Source organism: Pinus tabuliformis, chromosome 5_1 (assembly GCF_031772625.1).
Source record: "Pinus tabuliformis cultivar Carrire ecotype Pingquan chromosome 5_1, CPIR1, whole genome shotgun sequence".
Classification (NCBI taxonomy): domain Eukaryota; kingdom Viridiplantae; phylum Streptophyta; class Pinopsida; order Pinales; family Pinaceae; genus Pinus; species Pinus tabuliformis.
Window position 1 is genome coordinate 212,827,047 of NC_142305.1, and position 23,902 is coordinate 212,850,948.

Below are 23,902 nucleotides of genomic sequence, written 5' to 3' on the forward strand. Positions count from 1 at the left end.
ATCTAGACCACCTTCCCCTGGCAGACATGGATTTGCAAATCAGAGATACCAATGCATATGAGGTCCTGCTCAAACTTCATTGTTTGAGTAAAGACAAATACCTAAACTACTCAGATGACATTGGCCTTTGGGACTCCAATTTTCCTAAATACCAGTTTCCCCAAGTACATGTTTTTCCTGAAATTGTCCATATGTGCCATACCTGCTACATTCCCAACAAGAGAGCTATACTGTCCCTTGACCAAAAATTCATGTTTACCATCATAGCCGAATCAATCAATGAGATGTTACAAGTCCATCCAGGTCCAAACCTAACCCCACTCAATTGGAGATTTGTTAGACCAGTACACAAAGTTGAGTCTATCAAAACTGGCCCAATTGTTCTAAACTTTTATTGTAGAAGAGCAACACATTCCCAAAGATGCCCCTCCATATGTTTCTTCCATTTTCTTGTTAGAAAATTATATATTATGGAGCAATGGAACACATAAAATATTGCAGAAATATAAACACATGAAAACACATAAAACAAGAGAGACACAGATATATGTGGTTCACCCAGTTTGGGCTATGTCCACCCCGAACAACCATTCCTTCCTTTCTATTATCCAAAAAAATGAAGAGACACAATGTACAACAGATCTGTTGTAATATCCTCTGTGTTCTCTCAAAGTCTCACCTCTCTACTTCTCTCTCATAGAATACACATATATTACACAGACTTAATACAATGCCCTCATAAAAAGAGAGGGGTTGCCTTCAAAGGAAAAATACCATAAACTAAACATAAGTTCTATCGTCAGATCATCCACCTAAAGAACAACCCAGATTGACTAAAAATTACTATACCTTTACAAGGCAATTTTACATCTGTTTTTAGCTTCGAGAGCACTGCCCCCGAACCCCCACCAGGGGACTGCTAGTGCCCGGACCCCCCAGCCGGGGGGGATCACCTCCCCGGACCCCTGTAGGGGGGACAAGTCCCCCCCTGCACCGCCCCGCGTGAAGTGGTGTACAAACTTCCTAGGGTATATATCCGGCTGAACAAAGACCTCTAAACAATCATGCTCCATACTCAACATTTCTTGGAAAGGGGAAAGCATATTATCACTATGATATCATGTGCTTTGGGCTGTACCACTAATGAATTTGTTGATGAGCTTATCCTGGCCTTCATGTCCATTTTCACCCTAGGAAGCATCTTGCTACTATATACAATTATGCCTAGTTCATAGCTGAAAGGATGCATGAAAATTTTACTAGAATGCACGATGAGAGAGTATTCAAATACTCATCTGTATTGTACCACATGTTTCTATTTTACCGGTCAGATAGATTTCCCTTTACCCTCCAGAAGCTTGATATTAGAGGCCAGCCCAGGTCTATCATATTTTGGACATCACTTTTCCACAAGTATTCATCACCATACACTTATACAAACTTCATTGACTCTTTTGTCCATCCAGTCATGACCATGCTGATAGGAAGTCCTCCACCTAGAATAGGTCAAGATATCAAAAGAGTCCTCCAGTTGTCCAATAAAAGTAAGGTGGGAGATTGGCACATTTACCAAAACCACACAGAAATAAGAATCTATGGGTGCCAACTTGCCCCATACAAACTCCCCAAAATACCTCCCTATGAGGTTATTTTCTCGAGAGTACTATAGGAAAATAATGAATTCTGATGAAGTCAATTTTGTCTCAGCCAAGAAAAGGACACAGTTCAGAGTAAAAAACCAGTTAGGCCCTTTCATTTGCAACTCTAGAGAAGAAGCAAGAGGCAGATCTGATTCTGCAACAAATGAAGTTTCAAAATAGTTTCATATGGAGATATGACCAAACTTAGAAAAAAGGTCAAATTGGGGCCTTACATTCATCACCCCATACCAAAGATAGAAAGATATGCCAATCAATCTGAGTGGTTGGAAAAAAATCTTGTAGACAGGGATAGTACAAAGGTAGATGTTGAGAATACCTTGATTGATTTAGAGAGACAACTTGATGAAAGCTCATTCCTGCAGGTACCACAACAAGAAGCAACCATGAGTACCCCTACAATTTGGTAGAATCCTCAGAATGAGGAAAGGAATCCCAAAAGGAATGGGGAGGGAGGCATGGACACATCCAACATGTAGTATGAAGGCAAGTAGATCAAAAGACCAAGGCTCAATCCTGTTTCAGAACAGGAAAACACAGAAGGCTCAATAGAGGTAGCTAATACTGAGTTTGACATGAGCAAGTGCACAACTCTATCTAGAGAAACTCAAGAGCCATCCACATCACAAACTCAAATGTTGGAAAGGCAGCTCAGTTTAGAAGTCTACTCATTCAGTAGGCCTACTTATAAAGACAAATACATTAAAGATAGGTATAAAGAAATTAAAATGAGAAATGAGAAACTGAAGGCATAGTCTTATGTTCAGTATCTCAAGCTTACACCTGTAAACCAAACTAGATTGATGTTAGATTTTGACATTGAGCAGGGAAAGATGCAAATTTCCTTTGTAAAACCAACTGTACAACAACCAAGGACATTAGTAGATTATAAAAAGATTGATTTTGAGGTATTGGCAAGGGATATAAATCCCATTGACTAAATTGAATTTCAAAAACAGGCTGGAGAAATGATTTACTCCACCCTTACAGGTAAAGCCATAACTGCCCATCAACTACAGAATCCTTTGACCAATATATCAGCTCAATATCAGTTAGAGAAGGCCTCCTCATAGGCCAAGGATACCATAATCAAGTCTTTGGAAGACTTAGTGATTGAATTGGGACATGATCCCAAAGACATCAAGGCCACTGAAAACTGATAAAAAAGAAGAATAATGACATTACAAAACTTAAAAAACAATTGAAAATACCTCAGCTGTAGCATCCCCAGAAACTAGAAGTCTTGGAAAACCAAACCAGACATGAATAATTGATGGAATTAGTCCTAAAATTAAATGATTAGTTAAGGGAAACAGTGAAGGAATTGGACACTTTAATTCAATTGAAGCAAAGTGATATTGCCACTACATCTGTAAATGTCATCCTAATAGTCTTAACAATTGTTCCTTCTACATTGGCGACCTCATTGGATCCCATAGCTCCTATGGCCACAATAGAATAGGTTTCAACACAGTCTACATCAAAAATAGGTACATCAGATGAAGCAACAAAATTGGTTAGAGCTATGGAGGAAATGTCCATACAGGCTACATAAATGAATAAGCTGAAAGAAAAGGTGACAAGCTTGGAAATTGATTGCAAGCTTGCCAAAATCATGCACAAAGAAGAAGTGTAGAAAGTTGCCAGAATGAGTGAGAGATTAAAGGCCATGGAGAAGGACCTGACACTGAAGGAACCCCTTGGGAAAGCTAAGGAACTATTATGGGCCAATATCATTGACTTCGTCAATGATATTTGGCTATCTATTCAGGTAATTTTTTAGCAGATAGACCTAATAAAGATGGCTATAGAATCCATCCAAAAGGTAAAAGAGAAATTGGGAGAGGTGCCCAAAGATGCCACTAGAATCATCTAATTCCTTAACAGTAAAAATAGATATGAGCTTCAAGAATTGGAAATTGAGGACATAATTGAAACAATTTTGGAAGTGAGGAAGGTCCTTTCCAAGAGAAACTTGATGTTAAACTTGGAGGACAAATGTCAGAATATGCAGGTAGCCATTGATAGATTTATGGCTAAGTTTTAAATTTTGAGAGAGAAAGGGTTACCCAACCCCTTAGTCATAAATGACAATCTCATGACACAATAGGATTACAAAAACAAACTCAGAGAGCTAGCAAAAGACCAAGTGAACATATCTTCAATGAGGGCATTTCCAATAGGGAAAGTACTATACCAGACGTTTGAAAACTTGTTTTACCTCCAGCATGATGTAAAATACTTGTTTTTCAATAAGCCTACTTTTTCCAAGTACACTGAGGCAGATGAAATATACAGAAGGATGCTGAAGATCCAATTACCTAAAGTTGAGACATGGGAGAAATTTACTGATTTACTGTGAGAAATATGCAGTAAAAAGGTTAGTGTATAGTAAAAGTAAAACAACCAGGTGATAAGATGAAGACAGGTCAACAGAGTCAAAGAGTATCAGAGACAAAGAGTATCAGGTGAAAGCCAAAATTAGATGAAGCTTCCAGCATAAAAGATCAAACAACAAAGTAGCATAAAGGGATAAAATCAAACCATAAACGCCAACAGTACCAAAATAAATGGGACAACATGAAAGCAGTTCAATAGCTGTCTCTATTTTCTTAAAAGAATATATTTTTATTTCCTAGATTAAATCTAAAATTAGTTTGAGATATTTTTTACTAATTTTTGTATAAATACTTCACAATTCGAAGTATGTGGGTGGATTCTTAGACATTTATACATAATTTTGATCAAAAAGACTATAAATCTATTATATCATTGACTAAGCTAGCGAGCTAGATTGATGAATAAAGACAAGATATTTCACAGGATTCATGTGTTGAGCAAAGTGCAAACAAGTATTTTCATATGTTATCGTTATTTTTCTTAAAGTTTTTTCACAATCTTTAATGTATTTCTGAATTTGAATTCTATATCTGGAAAAATATCTTAGGATTTGTTTAATTACACTCTGTTTTAACAGTTATGAACATAAATGTTTTCTACTAATATCTAAGTTAAGGAATTCTTAATTGCTTCTTAGTTTAGGTTGTTTCTTGCTAATCTAGATCAAAGGATTCTTAATTTCCCTTTGTTTTCAATTACCCTATATTCCTTGTTTATATCCTAGTCTGAGAACCCTTAATTGCTCTCTCACCCTGATTAAAAACATTTCACCCCTCTATTCCAAAGACCTACACTTTACTCTGCTTGCTTTCCCTTTGAAAATTCCCTTTAGTGAGTTAATACAGTTCTACTGCCCTTCTGTTGACTCCATAGCTGAATGGTCTAAAGACATCATTCTATCCATCTGTTTCAAGGATCCCACCACCCAATCTTGAATATAAATCAAAAGCCCCTAGAACATTCATAACTAGCCTGAAATACCAGCAAACAAAGTTAAATCATATAGAGAGAGCCCTCTCTAAGCCTAGGTTGGCTAGAGCCTATGCTCCAAAGTTGGTTTGTGGTTACCTCGATCATTTTCTTTCTTCTAATAAATTCTAGAGAAATTTCTAAGTGATAATAGAATGAATAATTTTATATTTAAAATATTACACTTGTTTTCATATGCACCTTGATTACCCCTTATGACTTCAAATTAAATATTATGAGTGCTTTTTTTCTTTATTGCACACTTTTTTAATATGGAACACTTCACAATCATACATCTATGTTGTTAACTTAAAATAACCATTAAACACACAAATAAATACTCTATCGTTATATATTAAAAGTTTTCAATCCTATATATGCAATCGTACTCCAAATAGAATATAATAAGGTGGCAGAGGTTCTAAATGTTTGATTTTATTCCTTATTGCATAAAAATTGTTTTTTTTTTTTTTTTTTCTCTTTTACTCTTTCCACGATTACGCAAGCTTATTTCTCCACAACTGAACAATCATTATTTTGTTTCGGCAGAATCAATACCATGCTTGATCTGTAGAAATGAGTTGATTAATACTTCGATTGGCTCAATTAACACAACTTCAATTAACATGCTTTTCTCACAGTACACTTTCTCATCTCTTCCATTCATTTGATCAACATTTTTCAACTCAATCACAACAGTGGCTACAATGCTCTCAGCTTCAATGCAATTTTTTTTCGAGCAATGCAGATCTACAGATCTCCAACGTACGTAGATCTCATGTCTTCACAAAATTATTGATGCAGAAGAATCAGGACTTAGCTAGCAATGTGATTGTTTGTTCACATGTTGTGGCTAAAATGAGATGAGTTTCATTGACCTGAAGGGTCAAAAGTGGGTTTTAGTAGAGAGGGTTGGATTTCTCGAATTTGTCTTCATATTCAATTATTGTAATAATTAGGATATTGTATTATTTTTAGACTAAGAGATAAGTTGTTAGTATAGGTGTGTAACAGAGCTTGAGAATAGAGATTTAATTGTTAGATTGATTAAAATAGGGATCGAGTTGTTAATGCAGTTAGGATAGGATTGATTCATAAAAGGAAAATGAATCTAATAACAGGGGGTTTAGAGATTGAGAACAGAGTGTGTAAGTGAGAATTTGAGTGATGTCCGTTATTAGAGATGGAGATGCCTCGAAATGAGAGGATGAATTTCGATTCCTTACTTAACCACCTCGGCCGATATCATATACACTCTTAATGTTACCTCAAAATATCTCTAGAAAGAAGAAAGGGCACAGAGATAGGTTTGAGATTGAACAGAGGTCAGACAAACTGTTGTAATCGAGCCAAGAAGGCCAAGACTCTATAATTTATATTTTGTTGAATAAATGATTAAGTGTGGTGTTGCGTGTTAATCCTGGTGCAAAATTTCATTGTATCTATGTTTCAGTATTCCGGGCCCTAATCGGATATTTTCTCTGTTTATAACACTTTATTTATAAATCATAGTAAATTAATGATTAAGCGTTAATATTGTGGTTAAGAATTAAACCTTTCCTTAAAGCGTCTTTATTAAAGTTATATATTAAGCACGTGGGTAGTATTCCCAAGTGGGAAGTGGTATATCATGCGCTCAAGAGGTGCTAAGTAGTATTGTTCCAAGTTCGAGCGATTAGCCTTAGAGGCTGACACGTAGCACACCAAAACAACCTTTCTCGTGTGCTTCTGGAATGATATTGACCGTGCTAGAGTCCGCATGAGATTGCGCGACGACCGTTGGATCAAGCAGGGTCAATCAATGGTGGTGATCATCTGGTTAGTTGGCACATGATACAACGCAATAGCCGTTGGATATGGAAATGTGAAATTGATGGTGCAGATCGAAGTGGTCGGTCAAAGGAAGAATTAAAGTGGGACCAACATGATTAGTTGGAAAAGCAAGACCCTCAGGGAAATAAAAGGTCATGTATAGAATCCGTTAAGCACAACTGATTGGTTATAAAGTTAACAATTAGTCTATTTTTAGACTATGAGCTCATTGTTCGTCAACCTCATACATTATTTTGGTATCAGAGCTTAGAGATTAAGTTTTTCTACAGCAAACATGTCACCAAGGAGAGGAGCTGGCATAGGTCGTGGGAGACCTGCAGCAAATGTAGTTCTGCTGGATGAGATATAGTGTCTACATACAAGGATGGAGACAATGGAGACTACTCGTAGGAGAGCAAAAAATGAAGGAGATGACAGTGCGACAGGAGAATCTTCTGAGGAAGAAGAAGAGGTTGAAAGTGAAGCTGCCAAAGTTCTCAAGGTGTTGGCTAAAGCAAGTGGAAGACCAAAGATGGAAATACCTTTGTATGATGGGAATCTCAATGTAGAAGAGTTGATGGACTGGATCAATTCATTGGACAAGTATTTTGACTATGAGGAGGAGGTTGATGACAAAAAGAAGGTGAAATTTGCAGTTACTAAATTGAAAGGTCATGCAACTATTTAGTGGGATGAACTACAAACATCCAGAGAAAGAAAATGGAAGTCCAAGTTCAAACAATGGGATAAAATGGTAAGTAAATTGAAAGCCAAATTTATGCCAAAATATTACAAATTAAATCTTTTTAGACAATTACAAAGATTGAGAAAAAAAGGGATGACTGTAAAAGAATATACATAAGATTTTTATAAGCCGAACATTAGAGCAGGACATGTAGAGGATGTTGAAGAGAAGGTAGCTAGGTATATCTATGGCTTGAGATGTGACATACAGGATGAAATCAAGTTGTTGTGTCCAAAGACAATTGAAGATGCCTATCAAGTAGCTTTGAAGGAAGAAGAGAAGATGTTGAGGAAACAAAATCAAAGGAATAGAGGAAAAAGTTTAGCAAGAGGTAGAGGAATTACCAGATCAAGATTTCAGCAACATCAAAGTGAAGCAGAGAGTTCAAGTAGTAGACCACCACAGAGAGGAGACTTTAATAGAGGAAGATTTTCACCCAGAGGAAGGGGCCAAGGAAGATATATTTGGTGTTATAAATGTGGTGAATGGGGACATGGATCATGGGACTATCTTGATAATAAAGCAACAAGTTAGAGGAATGTGAATGTGGCTGAGGAAAAGGAAGAAAAACCTAAAATTGAAAACAAGGAAGAATCACCTGAAGAAGGAGAATCCTTGTTGTTGAAAAGGGTATTGCTTAAGGAAAAGAAAGAGACAGGAAAACCTGCTCAGAGAAAGAGTTTATTTAGAACTAAATGCAAATCCAAAGGAAAATTTTGTAAAGTAATAATTGACAGTTGAAGCACTGATAACCTTGTTTCTACTGAAATGGTGGACAAGCTCGGATTAGTGAAAACAGTACACCCTACTCATTACAAAGTATCATGGCTACAAAAAGGACATCAGATTATTGTGACAGAACAATGCAAGGTAGAGATACAGAAGGGTACTTATAAGGATGTGATATTGTGTGATGTAATGCCAATGGATGTATGCCATGTGTTGTTGGGAAGACCTTGGAAGTTTGATCGAAAATCTATTCAAGATGGGAGAATAAATACTTACACTTTTGAGCAAGTTGGAAATAAACACACACTATTTCTATTGCAGGATGAAGCAGGCAAAGAGGCACCTAAAAGCAGTGTTATGCTAATGAGTGGAAAGGAGCTGTTGAAAGAAGTTGGAAAAGGTGAAGAAATGCTTTTTGTTGTCATAGGGAGACCTAAGGTAATTTTTATTTCCACAAACTTAGATGATTTACCTGAAGAAATAAAAACTCTGTTGAATGACTTTGCTAATATTATTGTGGATGAGTTTCCAAATGCATTTCCACCAATCAGGAGTATTAGTCATCACATTGATCTAATAATTGGAGCAAGTTTTCCAATCAAAGCAGCATATAAATTAATTCCTCAAGAGAATGCAGAAGTTGGAAGACAAGTGCAAGAACTGATGGATAAGGGATTGATCAGAGAGAGTCTTAGTCCATGTGTTGTACCAATATTACTTAGTCCAAAAAAAGGACCTGAATGGCGTATGTGTATAGATTCCAGAGCCATAAACAAGATTAATATCAGGTATAGAATTCCTTTACCACACATGGATGATTTGATGGATTGTTTGTGTGGGTCAGAGTATTTTACTAAGATAGATCTGAAGAGTGGATATCATCAAATAAGAATTAGAGAAGGAGATGAATGGAAGACTGCATTTAAAACAAATAATGGTTTGTATGAGTGGTTAGTGATGCCTTTTGCACTCACTAATGAACCTAACACATTCATGATATTAATGAATGAAGTCTTGAAGGAATATGCAAGCAAGTTTGTTATTGTTTACCTTGATGATATTTTAGTTTTCAGTAGAAGAAAAGAAGAACACCTGGATCATCTTAATTTGGTTTTAAGAAATCTAAAGAAAGAGAAACTACTGATAAATTTGAAGAAATGTAGTTTCATGAAAGAAGAATTAATCTATTTGGGATTTGTAGTTTCTAAAGAAGGTTTGAAAATGGATCCAGAGAAAGTCCAAGAAATTTGGAACTGGCCTACTCCAAGAAACATATTTGAGGTAAGAAGCTTTCATGGTCTTCCAAGTTTTTATAGAAAACTTATCAGAGGTTTTAGTCAGATTTGTGCACTAATTCTTGAAACAATCAAAGAGACTAATCAACCATTCAAGTTGACAGAAGCAACATAGATAAATTTTAAGTTGCTGAAGAAGAAAATCACAGAGAAACCAATTTTAGTTTTACCTGATTTTTGGAAATTTTTCCAAGTGGAAACTAATGCTAGTGGAGTAACAATTGGAGAAGTTTTAAGTCAGGAATAGAGACTGATAACCTACTTTAGTGAGAAACTAAATGAAGCTAAGAAGAATTATTCTTCTTATGATAAATAATTTTATGCTACTGTGCAAGATTTGAAAAAATGGAGACATTATTTTCTACCAAAGGAGTTTATATTGTATTCTGATAATCATGCTTTACAGTTCATAAAAAACTAGCCAAAATTGAACTAGAAACATGCCAAATGGGTAGATTTTTTTATAGAGTTTTATTTTTGTGATAAAGCACACAAGTGGTAAGTTGAACAAAGTTGTTGATGCTTTAAGCAGGGTAAATTTCATTGTGCAAGAATTAAGAGTTGGTGTTGTAGGATTTGAAGAAATGGTTGATATGTATAAAGATGATGTATAATTCAAATATATTTATGTAGTTGTACAAAATCCAGCAGTTCATAACATAATTCAATGGTTGGATTATCTTATCCAAGGAGGTTTACTATTTAAAGGTAACAAATTGTGTATTCCCAAATGTTCTATGAGGGAAAACATAATCAAGGAGAAACACAATGGAGGATTATCTGGTCACTTTGGACAAGACAAAACCTTTGCTCAAGTAAATGATTTTTATTATTGAACAAAGATGCAAAATGATGTTAAGATATTTGTTCAGAAGTGCAGGATATGTTAGCATGCTAAAGGGAGAAGCCAAAATACAGGATTGTACCAGCCATTGCCAATACTAGATCGACCATGAGATGTAGTTAGTATGGATTTTGTTTTGGGGTTACCTAGAACTCAAAGGGGGAATGATTCCATTTATGTTGTGGTAGATAGATTTTCCAAGATGACACATTTCATTGCATGTAAAAAGACTAGTGATGCAACAAATATTACTAATCTATTTTTTTCAGAAGTTGTAAGCTTACATGGATTGCCTGTAAGTATTGTGTCTGATAGGGATACAAAATTTGTTGGGCATTGCTAGAGAACTCTTTGGAAGAAACTAGGTGCTAACCTTAGTTTCAGTTCAGCATACCATCCTCAAATAGATGGAGAAATAGAAATAGTAAACAAAGCTTGGGAAACATATTGAGAAGTTTAGTGTACCAAAATCCAAAGCAGTGGGTCTTAGCACTTGCTCAAGCTGAGTTTGCTTATAATGAAACTCCAAACCGAAGTACTGGAATGAGTCCATTTTAGATTGTTTTTGGAATGAATCCAGGAGGTGTGTATGAACTTAGAGATTTTGGTAAACAGGAGACAAGAAGTGCAAAAGCTGAAGAGTTTTCAGAGCAGATGTAGAGACTACAAGAACATGTCAAATACAAATTGCAGGAAATTAGTGGAAAATACAAACAAAAAGATGATATGAAGAGGAGAGAAAAGGAATTTCAAATGGGAGATCTAGTGATGGTATACTTGAGAAAAGAAAGATTTCTTGTTGGGACTTGCAATAAACTAAAAATGAAAAAGATAGGGCCATGTAGAATTGTGAGGAAGTTTTCAATTAATGCTTATGAAATTGAATTTCCTGAAGGAATTGGAATATTGCCTGTCTTCAATGTTGCAGATTTGTATCCATACAAAGAGACAGAGACAGATCTATAGAAGGAACCTACAGAAGATGAAGTTCAGACTTTAAACTGGGAAGAAAAATGCCAAAGATAGTCAAGAAAGAGGTGGAAGCTGTTTGGGAGAAAAGAGAATCCAAAAGAACCAAAGGACGGGTCTATTTTCAGTATTTAGTCAAATGGAAGGAACAACTAGTGGATGATGCTAGTTGGTTGACAACAGCAAAGTTGTGGACATATGGAGTAAACCCTAAAAGAAGGGATGATTCTTTTTTTCCCCAGAAGTCTGATGCAGGAGCATCTAGACTTAGCCAACAATGTGATTGTTTGTTCACATGTTGTGGCTAAAATGAGATGAATTTCATTGACCTGAAGGGTCAAAAGTGAGTTTTAGTAGAGAGGGTTGGATCTCTCGAATTTGTCTTCATATTCAATTATTATATAATTAGGATATTGTATTATTTTTAGACTAAGAGATAAGTTGTTAGTATAGGTGTGTAACAGAGATTGATAATAGAGATTTAATTGTTAGATTGATTAAAATAGGGATCGAGTTGTTAATGAAGTTAGGATAGGATTGATTCATAAAAGGAAAATGAATGTAATTGCTAGGATATTCCAACACATAGTAAATAGTTAAGTATAACTTGGTCTAGTGTAGAGTTAGGTAAAGTGTGTTTCTTTACTATATATTTTTGTAACTTACAATTCGACAGTCACGATATGTAGTGATATGATGGTTCATTCTCTCCTTGGTATTACCGACACTTGATCTGTGGCATAACACCTGATTGGTCCATGATCTCTATTTAAATAGCATGGAGGGTCATTTGTAGGGTAACCATTCATGAGAGAAGATTATGTAAATTTTCATTCTTTTATTAATAAATTGCCTGAAGTGGTCGCATTGGCTCAAGCCATGGTCTGTTTCCCTCTTTAAGGGTTTTAACCACGTCAACAATACTGGTGTATTGATCTGTGATCTGTTTGTGAGCGGTTTCCTTTGGTTTTTTGTCTGAGGAACTTACCTTGTAAATTCCTACATGGTATCAGAGCTATTTGAGGGTTGCATTCATTTGTGATCCAAATCTGAAGCTCGTAGAACTGCATCCAACTACCGTTTCCTAGATCTACTATTTTTGGCTGCTTTTGGGCCAAGAGGACTACTCTATTTTTTTAGGAGCATTTTTTACAGTGAGGAACCCCTTTCATTTCACACGAAAATGTTTCTGGTAGCCCTAGCTACATCATTTTTAAGATTTGGAGGTATACATTGTTTATTTGCGGTTTCTAGTTATTTTCTCTTTGTATATTTCGATTTATTTAGCTCTTTGATTTTTCATTACTAGATCTATACCTTTCATTTATGCATATGCTATTTGCCCTACAACTTTCTGTGATTTGGGCAAATCAGAAACATAAGGGAAGGATTTTTCTCATGCGTATGCTCTTTTCCACCATGCCTTAGTATGATCTCGGAAAATCAGAAACATTGAGGAAAATATTTAGTTTCCGGCTAAAGCTAAATTTGAGCCGTAAGGTTTGTTTTTTTTGCATGTTCATGTTGGGTTTTGTGTTTTTTTTTTGTTTTGTAGGGAAAAAAGATCTTTCTCAAGAAAGCACGTAGCCCAAAGCTTCAGTGACAAAAAAAAACACCCCTTCCTCTTTTCCAAAAATTGCTAACCTTTTAATCTAGCTCACTTGGTCCAAAGCTACCTTATGAGAGTAGAGATCTTGAGGTCAACGCTTCTTTTTGTTGAGCTAATTAGGTTAAGTTTGGAAAGGGGGTAGATTTTTTTTAATATAATATTATCATTCATTTCCGCACTTCGTCGACATCTTCATCAACTTTTCTTCGAAAAGCCATAACTTCTTCATCCAGAAGCTATTTTCAGAGCTGTTTCTTTTTAACTAGCTTAATTTTTCGAGATCTTTCCATTGAAACATTTAATTTTAGCATTTATAGCTTCATTTTCTGTTAAAATGGAAAGTCCATGCCAAGTTATCCTTGACAGCACCAACTACTTCCAATGGTGGTCCTACATTGTGGATTTAATTAGAAGTAAATGTATTTACAGAATAGCCTCACGCCAAGAAACCAAACCAAAAGATGAAGATAAGGCAGCCAAATGGGAAAATAGGCAAGATCAAGCACGTGGGTTGATAGGGACGTCTATTTCTCCAAACCTTAGATTCCATATCGCAGAACTTGATACTCCTAATGAAGCAATGAAACGGATCACTAAAGTTTTTGGAATTAAAAATGAACTTAGAGCCCATCAACTTGAAAATGAGTTGCTTACGTTGGACCCCAATAATTTTTCTTCCATTGAAGATTTTATGCCCAATTTCAAGACCCTTAGACTTCTCTTGGAAGGTGTTAAGGTTAAGAAAGAATATGGAAGCCTTATCTATTCCATTCTTACTAAGTTAGGACTAGCCTACTCTGTGTTTGTTTCCACCTTCCATTCTACAAGAGAAGCCTTAATTTCTCAAGGGAAGCCTACAAGTCCCCTTCCTTTGATTCCTTTTGTGATTCTTTAATAAGAGAACAAGAAAAACTCTTACACCTTGGTCTTCTTAATCTTGGAAACTCTTCTAAGAAAGCCTTAGCCATCCAACAACAACCAAATTCAAAGAATCCTAAGAAGCCGTATCCCAAAAAGAATGGTCCTAAACCAAACAAGGGTCCTAAGAAATTTTAGCCTCAAAATGAAAAATCATTTCAACAATATGATAAGGCAAATAAAAACAAAGGGAAGAAGACTGATAGACATTGCCACTTTTGTAATCGAGATGGCCACTTGGAATCCAAATGCTTTAAGAAGATGGAAGCCTTGGAAGCAGCAATGAAGAAGCATAACATCCATTTGGAGAACTCTTCAACTTCAACTTCATCTTCAGGAATAACAATTTTACATGTGGTTGTCAAGCATCTCAGTTTGGCTATGCACTAAATGTATCTTCTTCTTCTCATTCTCATGAGTGGCTCATTGATTATGGAGCTTCTTATCACATGGCCAAAAACAAAGCCATGTTTTCTTCTTTAAATGATTGTAACACTAAAAATATATATGTTGGTGATGATAGATCTCTTAGTGTTGTAGGGGTTGGAACTGTTCATATAGACAATGGTCAATTTAATGATGTATTATGTGTTCCAACCTTATCCTACAACCTTCTATCTGTATATCAGATAACTCATTCAGGTGAAGGTAAAATTGTTGAATTTTCACCTCATGATGTTGTAATTAAGGACTTACGAGATCCTAGATAGATTTTAGCTAGTGGCATTGATGATGATTCTACAAGGTTGTATAAGTTTAACAACTTTGGGTCATCAAATCTTCCCTCAGTATTTGTTGCTCATAATGATGAAGTGAGCAAACTTTTGCATGAGCGATTTGGTCACTTAAACTATCGCTCCCTTCGGAATCTATGTAAAGAAAATATGGTGATAGGTCTTCTAATGGTATCTTGTAGAGATGGTGTTTGTTCCAGATGTGTACTCGGAAAACATCATCGAGATAGTTTTGAAAACGTGCCGCTTGGCACGCCTCAGCCCCTTTACAGCTTGTGCATAGTGATTTATGTGGTCCACTTCTAGTTGTTTCATTCTTTGGCTACAAGTATTTCTTAACTTTCATTGATGATTTCTCTAGACACACTTGGATATACTTCTTAAAAATAAAGAGTGAAGTATTTAACATGTTTTTGGCCTTTAATGCCTTTGTTGAAAAACAATCTGGACATCAAATTCTTAAGCTAAGATATGATAATGGCGGAGAATATGCTAACAACAAATTCATCAACTTTTGAACTGAGAATGGAATTCAAATGCAACATACTATTCCATATACTCCACAACAACATGGTGTAGCTGAAAGGAAGAATCACACCTTAAAGGAAATGGCTAATTGTATGCTTCAATCTAAAGTAATTAGTCCTAATTTTTGGGCAGAAGCAATTAACTGTGAAAATTATATAATAAATCGCACTCCTAATAGGGTTTTAAAGAATATCACTCCAGAAGAAGCATGGAACTCAATTAAACCAAATGTAAGACACTTTTGTGTTTTTGGAAGTGAAGCGTGGGCCCATATTCCAAATGAGAAACATAAAGCTTTAGAACCTAAGAGTGAAAAATGTATTTTTGTTGGATATTATGAAGATTTCAAAGGATATAGACTTATTACACTTAAGTCCAAAAATGTTATCATTAGAAGAGATGTAAAGTTTGATGAAAATATATTGGCCTACGAGCCTAGTTTGGCACATGTGCCACCTCTCCCTATCTCTTCTACTTTTGCAAATATTTCTTCTTCAGATGATGAAAGCGAGGATGACAATCCTCCCCCACCTTCTCAGGATCCTTCTTCAGCTCCTCAGCTTCCAAAATGGGTTTGTGCTACTCGGGATGCAGTAGCTGCTCTTGCCGGTGATCCTATAGATCAACGATGTACACGTTCTCAGTTCGATAGAGCCTCTTCTTTACTGGCTCAAGCTTCAACGAATTATGATCCTGACACCTTTGCAGAAGCTTCAGGCCATCCAAATTGGGACGCAACTATGAATGAAGAATATCGTTCATTACTGGCAAATGATACATGGGATCTTGTTCCTCTACTAAAGGGACAAAAACTTGTTAGATGCAAATGGGTTTATAGAACCAAGTATGGACCAGATGGGAAAGTTGATAAACATAAAGCTCGTCTTGTTGCTAAGGGTTTCCCACAAGTTGAAGGCATTGACTATATTGAAACCTTCTCTCTTGTTGCCAAAATGAACTCTATCTGCGTTGTTCTTTTCCTTGCTATCTCTTTCAAATGGGAAGTCCACCAGATGGATGTTAAATTTGCCTTCTTGCATGGGGACTTGCATGAAGAAATATATATGGAAAAACCTACTGGCTTTATACAAACAAACTCTAGCCTTGTATGTCAACTTAAGAAATCCCTTTATGGTCTCAAGCAAGCTCCTCGGGCTCGGTATGCCAAAATGGATAGTTTTCTTTTAGAAATTGGGTTTTCTAGGTGTTAATTTAACAATACTTCCTACAACAAGAAAGTGGGCAAGTCTTTTATCATTCTTGTTCTTTATGTTGATGATCTTATCCTCACTGGTAGTGATCCCAACCTTATAAACGATGTGAAGTCCAGCCTTAAAAGGAAGTTTGAAATGACAAACTTATGACACTTGCATTATTTTCTTGGTCTTCAATTCTTGCGATCCAAGGAAGGTATTTCCATTTCCCAATCCATGTATGCCTGTGATCTTTGATGCCATTTTCACATGGAAGAATGTAAACCAGCCCCTTCTCCCTTTCAGTCTGGATCCAAAATTTCAGTCACTTGTACTTCCCCTGAAGTTGATGCTACCTTATACCATCAATTTGTAGGAAAATTTTTGTATCTGACCCATACTCGTCCTAACCTTTCCTTTGTTGTTGGTCTTATTGCTTGGTTTATGCAAAACACACATGAAAGTCATTGGAAAGTAGCTAAAAGAATACTTCATTATGTTCGAGGTATAGTCCAGTTTGGAATTTGTTACAGTGCAGAAGCATCTCCTCTATTGGTTGGTTTCACTAATTCTGATTGGGCTGGTGACCCTGATGATCGAAATTATACTACAGGTTATGTGTTCACTCTTGGTTCAGGACCTATTAAATGGCTTACAAAGAACAAAGTGTCATTTGTCTTTCTTCAGCAGAAGCAGAGTATTGTGGTGCCATATAAGCTAGTAAGGAAGCCCTATGGCTTCGTCAGATCCTATCAGAGTTTGGCTTTCAGCAGCAACATCCAACTACACTTTGGTGTGATAATCAAAGTGCCATTCAACTATGCAAAGATCCAGTCCAAAATCAGCGCAACAAACACATTGAACTGAACATGCACTTCATCACAAAGCTCATTCATGACAATGTTCTTGAAGTGCAATATTGTTCAATAGATGATCAAGTTGCAAACATATTTACAAAGGCTCTCACAGAGGCGAAGTTTACTAAACTTCGATTTATGGTTGGAGTTCAAGAAGTTGTCACTAAGGGGGGTAGGCTCTAATGCCTCATTCCTTCTCCTATTATGTCACATTTTTACATCCTTCATTCCTATCCCAAGTTTTTCTTAAGGGGGGATGTTAGGATATTCTGACACATAGGAAATAGTTAAGTATAACTTGGTCTAGCGTAGAGTTAGGTAAAGTGTGTTTCTTTACTATGTACTTTTGTAACTTACAATCCAACAGTCACGATATGTAGTGATTTGATGGTTCATTCTCTCCTCAGTATTACTGACACTTGATCCATGGCTTAACACCCAATCTGTCCATGATCTCTATTTAAAGAGCATGGAGGGTCATTTGTAGGGTAATTGTTCATGAGAGAAGCTTATGTAGATTTTCATTATTTTATTAATAAATTGCCTGAACTGACCGCGTTGGCTTAGGCCGTGGACTTTTTTCCTCGTTGAGGATTTTAACTACGTCAACAATACTGGTGTATTGATCTGCGATTTGTTTGTGAGCAGTGTCCTTTGGTGTTCTGTCTGAGGAACTTACCCTGTAAATTCATACAATAATGACAGGGGTTTAGTGATTGAGAACGGAGTATGTAAGTGAGAGTTTGAGTGACAGAGATAGGGTTGAGATTGAACAGAGGTCAGACAAATTGTTGTAATCGAGCCAAGAGGGCCAAGACTCTGTAATTTATATTTTGTTGAATAATTGATTAAGTGCGGTGTTGCATGTTAATCCTGGTGCAAAATTTCAATGTATCTATGTTTCAGCTTTCTGGACCCTAATCGGGTATTTTCTCTGTTTATAACGCTTTATTTATAAATCACAGTAAATTAATGATTAAGTTTCAATATTGTGGTTAATAATTAAACCTTTCCTTAAAGCGTCTTTATTAGAGTTATATATTAAGCATGTGGGAAGTATTCCCAAGTGGGAAGTGGTATATTGTGTGCTCAAGAGGTGCTAAGTAGTATTGTTCCAAGTCTGCACGATTCGCCTTAGAGGCTGACATGTAGCATGCCAAAGCAACTTTTCTCGTGTGCTACCAAAATGATATCGACCGTGCTAGATTCCGCGCAACATTTCTTGATGACCGTTGGATCAAGTGGGGTCAATCGATGGTGGTAATCGTCCAGCTAGTCGGCGTGTGATATGACGCAATAGCCGTTGGATCTAGAAAGGTGAAATTGATGGTGCACATCGAAGTGCTCGGTTAGAGGAAGAATTAAAGTGGGACCGATGGTGATTAGTTGGAAAAATGGGACCCTCAGGGAAAGAAAAGGTCACGCACAAAATCCGTTAAGCACAACTGATTGGTTATAAAGTTAACGATTAGTCTATTTTCAGACTACCACCTCATTGTTCGTCAACCTCCTGCATCAATTACAGTGACTCTCCTTCGTATTCTTCGTAATCACCTCAAAGTATTGCACTGTTAAAATTCCTAAGACTAATGTGAAGAGACGATGTAGAAGAGTGAGAAGCGATGCGTGACATCCATCACAATATGTGCATCTTCAAAAGGCTTTTCACAATGCTCTACAGGTCTAGAAAATTATTATGCATGTATGAAAATTCTCATAGGCCCAATGCCCAATGCTTCTACTCTTACAAATTTCAACTGAACCATTGCCTAAATATGCTCTGTTACTAAAATTTGATGCATAACTGAGAGGAAAAAAACTTTCTAAAAAAAACATAACATTTATTACTTTATTTTCTCTTCAAAACTTGGGTTTACAAATGAATTACATGGTTATTTATTCTGAAGGAAGAAAACCCTCGAATTCCTAAAAGAGAAAACTCCTTCCTGGATATTTGGAGGAAGTTGAGAGAAATCCTCTCAATTCTAGGAATCTATCCTAACTACTTAATCTCTAACAAATTCTATAAGTCTCCATAAAATCTAGATTTTTCTAAGATTCTCCAAATTAAATAAATACATAAATACAAAATATGAGATGCTCTAGCATTAATTCTCCAACACCCTATTTACTAGCTCCAACTGGAAGGATGCTCCAACTCTCTGGTTTATAGGATCCAACTTGAAGGATGCTCCAATACCCTTTTTATGAGCTCTAACTGGAAGAACACTCTAACACCATAGCTTTGTCATCTCCCACTGAAAAGACACTCCAATGCCCTAGATTTATCAATTCCCATTGAAATGAAATTCCAACACCCTATGCAGTTTCCAACTTTCCCTAACACCACCCTGCCACCCTGAAGTGTTCTCATACTCTGACCTGAAGGAGACTCCACTCTCCTATCTTGCACCACCCTGCCACCCTAAAGTGTTCTCATACTTTGACCTGAAGGAGACTCCACTCTCCTATCTTGCACCACCCTGCCACCTTTCTCAACAAATTTCCACTTTCATTTAAGGCTCCAACCTTCAACTCAGCATGACAGATCACATTTGATATATTTTCAAGCCAAATCCACCTATGCTCAATATCAATCATCAAAAATAACAAATTATTGAATCTATCAGTCTACAATACTGGCACAAGATCATTAGAAAAAATATTAATTCTCTATGCTCAAAATATCAAACCCTAACAACTTTGCTTACAACATCAATAATTTTTTTTGCTAGTTTAAATACATGAACCTATGAATATCAACAACAAACTCTATCTCAATAGTTCTACTCAAATCACATGTGCCTCTGTCAAGCCCTAGTAGTAATATGCAACAAATGAACATATACTTGTAAACTGTAGCTCAACATGTAGAAGTAGATCAATATCAAATTCTAGCAGTTTTTTCTCTACATCTCTATATCAATAATAGTTAGTAACTAATCCCTACTCAAGATGAAATCTCACTTTCAAGTTTGCTATCATAACAACGTTTCCAAGTTACATCAAAATTTCATCTAAAATTAGAAATATTTAAAAACACACACACACACACACACACACATAACCATATTACCAGTGTCACAATTCTGCAAATTTTGTGACCATTGTTACTCCTATAAAAAAAAAATTGTAATTACTTCAACAATATTTGTTTCTCAATTCTAATCTCAATTCTTCTTCCAATTTTCACTTTGGATCAATAATTCTCTCAAAAACCTATAAAATTCATAATAAAATTTGTATAGAATTAAATGTTCTACAATTCACACTTTTCTCGGGGCATTCTACAAATGACATTAACATCCAATCTACAAATTCACCTCTTTGAGTTGGTTAACTCTTTGAAAAAATAGGAAAATAAAAGAAAATGGACAAAACCAAACTTACAACCTTTATTACAAAACACAACATTGGTTCATATCCAACTACACTATGTCATAATGTATACATTTAATCCACAATAGAGATGACCATATCTATAATCAAGCATTGAATGTACCCAAGGTGTATAATCCCATAAGAGCCCCACCCACAACAAAAATGAGTGTCGCACTAAATAGTCAATGGTGGGTGAGCTAAAAGCTTCTAATTCAAATGCATGTCTTGACTCTAACCCAAAACCTAACAAGGGGAACACAAAATGGAAGCAAATTATTGATGTAGAACCTAGTGCCACTGTTTCCACCACCAAGGTCCAAAATATTGAGCTCAAATATCTAGAGGAGGGGGAGCATCTCTTCCACTCAAAAATGTGAGTGAAGGGTTCTCCACTGTAGTTTATTGTCCAAAATGGGAGCCAAAATAATCTCATATCAACAAAATTCATTAAGTGATTGGGCTTGCGGACCACACCACACCCATAGAAATACACCATCAGGTGGCTTCACCAAGGAATAGATTTTAGTGTCAGCCAACAGTGCCTTCTTCCCTACAACATCAAGCCTTTCATGGACGAGGTATTGTGTGATGTTGCTCCTCTTGAATTTTATGATGTTGTATTAGGAAACCATACTTGTGGAAGCATCACGCTGTGTATGATTCTAGGAATCACACTGTCATTGTTACTTTGGGTAGTAAGCAATACATGATACTAGAAGTAGCCCCACCTACTGCCATTTTTATGGTATATACTAGGCGATGCTATAAGATCATCTCTGAGACTGAGAAATTTGTTTTCTTTTTTATTCCCTCTCAAGTAAGGGGAAGACTATGGCCACATCCATGGCCCTCAAGAAGGGTTCCTCCACACAACAAAAGTAGGTGGGTAAGGTCGTGGAAGATTATAGGGACATATTCTCCTCACCCACAGGGGTACCTTTGCATTTTCAAGTCAAACATTTGATTCATATGACTCTCAGAGCACCTCTACCCAATGAGATGATATAAAACTACTGTATTCTAGAAAATGGAGAAATCAAGTGATAGACCAGGATTTACACATCTGACCAAGTTCCTCACCTTGTGGGAGCCCAATTTTAATCATACATAAGAAGGATGGACTTGGATACTCTGCATTGGTTATTGGGCATTGAATAAAATTACTGTTAGGAATAAGTATCTAATCCAATGGATCGATGACCTTCATGACTAGCTCAAGGTGGTCAAGTAATTTCAACAAGATTGATTTGAAGTCTAGTTATCACCAGGTTCTAATAGAGCCCACATATGTGTGGAAGACCACCTTCAAATTCAAGGAGGGCCTTTTTGAGAGATTGGTCATGATCTTCAAGTTGAAAAATGCCCCTGCAAATTTTATGAGGCTCATGTATGACATATTACATCCTTTCACCAACTCATTTGTGTTTGTATATCTAGATGTCATCCTTATCTTTAACAAAAGTTGGGAAAAGCACTTGCAACATATTCAGAAGGTCCTTGAAACCCTACAACAACACAAAATATGTACCAAATTGGAGGAATGCACCTTTGGCATGAACTTGGTCCAATATCTGGGTTACATAATTGATGAGAAAGTCATGCATGTGGATCCATCCAAAATCCAAGTCATTAGGGATTGGCCAGCCCCAACCACTCTAATAGAGATTCACATCTTTCTGGGCCTTTCCAATTTCTATTGTAGGTTCATGATGGGATTCTCTCATACCCCTTGTCCTTGGAGTCAAGTTACTAAGGGAAGATTGAAGGTAATTTTTTTATGGTTTGAGTCCCAACAGAAGGTGTTCATTGAGTTGAAGCACCACCTTTTCTCTGCAACAATACTCACATTCCTAGACCTAAAACAACCATTTGAAATTGATACAAATGTCTCCAAATATGGCATTGGTGCGATTTTCACCTATAAAGGGCATCTGGTGGCCTATCATAGTGAGACACTCTCCGATAAAATTTGGAAATACCCCACATATGATAAAGAGATGTATTCCATCATGCTGGCTTGCGAAAGTGGAAACATTACATTTTGGGGAAGGAGACGATCATCCACATAGACCATTAACTTATTTAGTTTATACAGATATAAGGGAAGTTTCAAAATGACTTCCATAAAATATGGTCCATGTACTCGCAATAATTCCATATAAAAATTAAGTACGAGAAGGGAAGCACCAATACTGTTGTAGATTGCCTCACTGAATGAGCGATTGTGGTGTTGATCACTGTTCTCGACTCTCATGGACATGAGAATTATAGATGACCATAAATTTACAAACATATTCTAGAATTCACCAACACATATAGGATGTTAATGGATGGAAATAAAGTTCCATACTTCCACCTCTAGGCCGCACTATTATGACATATGGGACACCTTTGTGTTCCTTCAAGTGAGCATGCCAATATGATTTGGGAGCCACATTACAGTTGGGTTGCATGACACTTTGGCATAGATAAGACAATGGAAATATTGAATAAGTATTTTTATTAGCCAAATCTCTGATAGGATGTTGGAAAATATATCAGATCCTGCACTACCCATGCCATCGCCAAGCCAACCCTTAAGAAGAAAGGTCTGTACACTCCTCTTTCTAATCCTAACTAGCCTTGGAAATTCATCTCCATGGAATATATGTTGGGTCTTCCTTTTACTAAGCATGGTAACGAATGCATATTTGCGTTCTTCGATAGATTTTATAAGATGGCTATATTGATGGTCTACAATAAGAGCATCACAAGACATGACACTGCCAAAATATTCTTTGAATGTGTGTGGGTACATTTTGGAATTCCACAGACCATTATATCATATCAGCATTGCAAGCTCCTGGGCACATTATGATCAAGCCTCTACTAGCCGTTGGAAAATAAACTCACCAAGTCAACTGCATTCCATCCCTAGATTGATGGTCAGATAGAGGTTGTCCACAAGATGATAGTGCACATACTCCACATGTAAAACTCCAAGCACCCATGGACATGGGATGGGAGTCTTCTCTGTGTGCAACACAACTATAATAGAGCTCTCCATAGCTAAAATATCCACAAGCCCTTCCAAGTGGGCTTATGATTTCAACCATTGTGCTTGATTGATATTTCCACACCTCTTGCGACTACACAGGAAGAATTTGCACATGTACAATATGAGGTTGATAAAGCTACCATTTTTATTGAAAATATAGCACATCTACTAGTAGATTCATGATAACCTGGAGAAAGCCAATGTCAAGTATAAACAACATCATG